This window comes from Euprymna scolopes, chromosome 34 (genome assembly GCF_053919585.1).
Source record: "Euprymna scolopes isolate OS-2025 chromosome 34, ASM5391958v1, whole genome shotgun sequence".
NCBI classification, from domain to species: Eukaryota; Metazoa; Mollusca; class Cephalopoda; order Sepiida; family Sepiolidae; genus Euprymna; species Euprymna scolopes.
Genome location: NC_136515.1, coordinates 49,745,080 through 49,750,555, shown reverse-complemented (window position 1 = coordinate 49,750,555; position 5,476 = coordinate 49,745,080). Strand labels below are relative to the sequence as shown.

General features: G+C 35.6%; 1 long non-coding RNA gene across 1 annotated transcript; it reads left to right on the top strand.

The window, feature by feature from the left end:
• Positions 1 to 5,166, top strand: LOC145259191 (uncharacterized). The gene is made up of 2 exons (XR_013864139.1): positions 1 to 4,063; positions 4,162 to 5,166. It is a non-coding gene; the product is annotated as an uncharacterized LOC145259191 (long non-coding RNA).
• The last annotated feature ends 310 nt before the right edge of the window (positions 5,167 to 5,476 follow it).

Here is a 5,476-nt window from a genome sequence, read left to right as displayed (position 1 = left end):
AACAGAAGTAATCAACCATCTCAACAAAAATAACCTTCTTAGTGACACTCAATATGGTTTCCGTTCTGCTAGATCTACAGCAGATGTCCTTACAGTTATATCGCATAGGATTAGTAAATCTCTCGACGGTGGCAATCTTTCTAGGGCAATTGCTCTTGACATATCTAAAGCCTTTGATAGGGTATGGCATAAAGGTTTACTTCATAAGATCGCTAGCTATGGTATTGTGGCACTATTTCCTTGTGCCACTGTTTCTAACACACTCTGCAGCATGGACGGGTGGTAAATTGTCCATGAGCGTAGAGATACAAAGAAACCCCTTCCCATAATCCCCTTGCTATCTTTCTGTCTTTTTCCTGCACGACCACCATGATGTGAGGACGCATATTTTGTCTCTCCGTAAATGAGGGGGGGGGCCACCCCCTCCCTCAACACTAGTTAGGGTAGGTTAGTTAGCTTCGAAAAGCCTATTGTAAAAATTAATTGTAAATTGTTTTTTTTGTAATATATATTGTATCTCTAATGTAAAATAAAATAGTTAGTTATACCTTTGTATATTACAATTGTGTCGCGTGTCGTTTTTCTTGTGTCTGCCATGAATTCCTTCATAAATGTCTTAAGTCGAAAGGCGGCCCTGAGGACAGGGAGATGAAGATTCCCACCAGAATGCCACCAGGGTGAAGAGATCATCTTGAGAAAAGAAAGCAGCCACACCCAAATCCAACATCTCAGGTATGATTTTCTTCTTACTACACAGACCCTAATGACTGGCCCATCTTCATATCTTCCCGAGACCGCTTTAAGACATTTACTATAACACGTCTGTCGGTCACACCTCAGTGACCGGCTGATAGTGGTATAAATGGTTGCCTTAAGACGCAGGATTGACCCTGGTTAATTACCAGACGGATCTCGTCGCATCTGTGTCGCAGTATAAATGATGCACTATGACCAGAACATATTGTTTCCCAGCATGGAAATAATTTCGACCCTTAAACCCACGGCACAACCAAAAATAACGACCACTAGACGAATCGAAAAAAAAAAAAATGGTCCACGGTCTTTAAAAACGGAAAAAACTATTATTTCTGGCAAAATTAAAAAAAAATGGCAGACCAGTACACACGCGCACAAAAAAAAAAAAAAAACGCACTCAAAAAAGAAAATTTAGAACCTGAACAAAAAATTGTCTTGCACCTACAAAAAAAAAAAAAAAAAACGGTTTACAGAAGATCGATTTAAAAAAAAAAGAAGAGTATTGAAAGTAACCCTTCGAAAAAAAAAGTAAGAAATGTGTCCCACACAAAAAAAAAAAAACAAACAAAACAACAGAGATGAGAAAAAAGTGTCTCTAGAATATGCAATATCTCTTTCTCTCTCACGCTTTCTCTCTTTCTGTCTCTCTCAAGATATATATCTATATGTGTGTATATCTATGCATCTTGTTATTACATGAAAGAAAAAGAAAAAAATCCTTCAAACACGAAGCTCGAAAAATAAATTTAAAAAAGAAAAAAAAAAGGAAAGAAAATAAAGGATACCTAACATTTTTTATCTGATCTTTATTTCAGGTTTATAAAAATATAGGACTTTTTAAAAAAAATTCTTTTGACTTTGCAAGTGTTAGATTCAGATTTGAAAAAATAGAACTTTTACATTACATTTTATTCCATGAACAGTTGACGTGTTTATTTTTCAGGTTAGGTACCAATTTACACTGAAACATAAGGGGACTTTTTGATTTGATAATGTTTTTTATTTATTTTTTTTGTCTGTTAAAAAAAGAAAAGAAGGGAAAGAAAAAATATTATCGCTAAAAATTTAGATTACATAATACGAAGTTTTCTTTGTGTGAGCGCCTTACAAAATTGATAAAAACAAGATTTTTTCTATTTTATTTTTTTTTAAACTCGTAGAAATGTTTAATGTCTACCTGTCACTCATTTTTTAAAACAATGGCCGCACATGGGAAAGATAAGCTAAGATGACCTCGTCATGGTGTTTGTGAGGTTGTTAAGGGATGGGTGGTAGAACAACGCTACCTGCCTCTCTCTCTCTCTCTCTTCTTCTCTCTATCTCTCTCTCATTCCCTTACCTGTGAGGACGAGAGAGTGACTTTTAAAATCGTCGAAGATTTTTTTTTTGTTATTACGTAATGGTGTTATGAGGGTGGTGGGGTGTGTAATGGCATCGCTCTGCCTCTATCCCCTTCTTTTTCCCCTCATTCTCTTTCTCTACTCTGGCGTTTTAATGATTGTATAGCTAAACCCCCATGGCTGATTGCAGGAGGGCATATAATAACGAATTAACTTGGAGTTTTTTAAATTTTTCTACCAAGTTTAAAGAAGAAAATATTTATGCTTCGTTAAATTACATTAAATGATGTCTTCAATTGGTTTTTATTAAAAATAAAAACTGAGACAATTATTCAAACAGCACTTAAAGTACTTTTTTTGAAGTCTTCGAGTGTTTGGAAAAGCCAACTGTTACATGATTACGTTGATTTTTTAAGAGTTCTCTGAAATGTTCATAGTTTTTCTTAAAGAAAAAAAATTACGCTATTACATTTCGAATATTCTCTGAATTTTTAATAATTTCTAAGGAAATATTGTTTGACTAACGAAAGAGATTTTCCTGAACTCAAGATGATTTTGAGGAAGAATTATTCGAGCGAATTCTTTAATTGAAGGTTTATTTGAAATTGGACCGTATGATAGGGGTCCCTGAAATATTGACTGAGGAGTATATACGTAAAATTGAATTAATTATTAAGAATAAAAAAAGATTTCCTCAGTCTAGAAAGATCTCTCTTTAATTGAAACTTTAATTTTTTCGAGCTGTTAACTATACAGAACTGGTCGTTAACTAATGTGACTCCCAGGTGTGGCGGGAGTTTATTAATTCGAAATAATCCTTGTGAGTGAGTTTAGGAAAAGAATTGCTTTTAAATGATAAAATAATTACTTTGGAAAATAAAGTTAATTAACGTGAAATGTTTCTGAATTCGAAATGACCTTGATAATGACCTATAAGAAGAAATGATTTTTAAGAATCAATTAAATAACTTTAAATGTACACTGAATTTTAAAAATAATAATTACGAAATGAAAAATTTGGGATGTTTCTGAATCTCATTGTGGAGGGTAAATTGATTCAAAATGAATTTTCTATGATCTTTTCGGAAGATTAATTTTAATAATGAACCAAATGTTTGGAATAATTTTTGAATTGTATTACGAAAAATGGGTCTATTCGAAGTTTATGACCTTTTGAGAAGATTGGTTTTTATAATAATAAATGAATTACTTTGGAAAGAAGTTAATTAACATAAATTGATTTTAACGATGAACCAAAATACTTGAAATAATTTTTAAATTTTGGAATTAAATTTTAATGATCTTTTGTAAATCAAGTTTTGAAAAAATACATATACTTTTTAAATGTACCCTGAAATTTGGGAAAAAGTTAATTATGAATGTAATAACTGAAATGCGTTTGCATTGTGTAAACAAATTCTAATTGTGACCGAGGTGCTCTGAAATGATTTTTTAAAAATGTTTTCTTTTTAAGGAAGAAAAAAAGTGTTAACACCCTATTTCATTGATTTAATGTATACCAGGTTTCTGAATTGTTTATTTTTGGAAATCTTTTTCCCCCTAATTGAGTATTCTAACTCATGAAGGCTGAGTGCCCTTCTTAGTTAATTCTTTATATAATTAATAAATATTCCGTGGTGGATAGTTTTTATTGGTCGCTCGGCGGCAGACTCCTTGCTCTAACAGAATTAATTGGATTAGAACCTCTGAAGACCAAGGTTTTACTAAATCCATATAGGTCGGCGTGATGAGGTCACGTAACCCCGACTTATCTAAAATACATTATACTGGTCGCTGAAGAGAGCGTAAGTCCAGTAACTGAAGTAATAACTTGGAATACATATAGGTCGGCGTGATAAGGTCACGTAACTCCGACTTGGTTAAAATACATTATACTGGTTGCTGAAGGGAGCGTAAATCCAGTTACGGAAATAATGTTATGCAGACTAAATTAAAAAAACGTATAGGTCGGCGTGATAGACTCACATAAAATCCGGCTTAGTGAAATACGTATAGGTCGGCGTGATAAACTCACGTAAAATCCGGTTTAGTGAAATACGTATAGGTCGGCGTGATAAACTCACGTAGAATCCGGCTTAGTGAAATACGTATAGGTCGGCGTGATAAACTCACGTAGAATCCGGCTTAGTGAAATACGTATAGGTCGGCGTGATAAACTCACGTAGAATCCGGCTTAGTGAAATACGTATAGGTCGGCGTGATAAACTCACGTAGAATCCGGCTTAGTGAAATATGTATAGGTCGGCGTGATAAACTCACGTAGAATCCGGCTTAGTGAAATACGTATAGGTCGGCGTGATAAACTCACGTAGAATCCGGCTTAGTGAAATACGTATAGGTCGGCGTGATAAACTCACGTACAATCCGGCTTAGTGAAATACGTATAGGTCGGCGTGATGAACTCACGTAAAATCCGGCTTTGTTAAAAAATATTATACTGGTTGCTTAACAAAGTGTAAATCCAGTAACTGAAATAGTGATGCCATTGCCTCGATGGAGGGCGAGGATGATTACCCTCTCTGGTATTTGAAGCAGTATACCAGCCTACCAGGAGCCTGGTGGAAAAGATAACTTGCTTCACTGAGTTCCTGATGGAACGTAGAGCATGGAGACATTGATTGCTGACGGCCGGTTGACGCACCATTCACGGAAAATTAGGGACTTCTGAAATTTATGAATACTCATAAATTTCGGATAGCATAGGGAGGGATGTGGCACTATTTCCTTGTGCCACTGTTTCTAACACACTCTGCAGCATGGACGGGTGGTAAATTGTCCATGAGCGTAGAGATACAAAGAAACCCCTTCCCATAATCCCCTTGCTATCTTTCTGTCTTTTTCCTGCACGACCACCATGATGTGAGGACGCATATTTTGTCTCTCCGTAAATGAGGGGGGGGGGCCACCCCCTCCCTCAACACTAGTTAGGGTAGGTTAGTTAGCTTCGAAAAGCCTATTGTAAAAATTAATTGTAAATTGTTTTTTTTGTAATATATATTGTATCTCTAATGTAAAATAAAATAGTTAGTTATACCTTTGTATATTACAATTGTGTCGCGTGTCGTTTTTCTTGTGTCTGCCATGAATTCCTTCATAAATGTCTTAAGTCGAAAGGCGGCCCTGAGGACAGGGAGATGAAGATTCCCACCAGAATGCCACCAGGGTGAAGAGATCATCTTGAGAAAAGAAAGCAGCCACACCCAAATCCAACATCTCAGGTATGATTTTCTTCTTACTACACAGACCCTAATGACTGGCCCATCTTCATATCTTCCCGAGACCGCTTTAAGACATTTACTATAACACGTCTGTCGGTCACACCTCAGTGACCGGCTGATCGTGGTATAGTATAGCTGGAA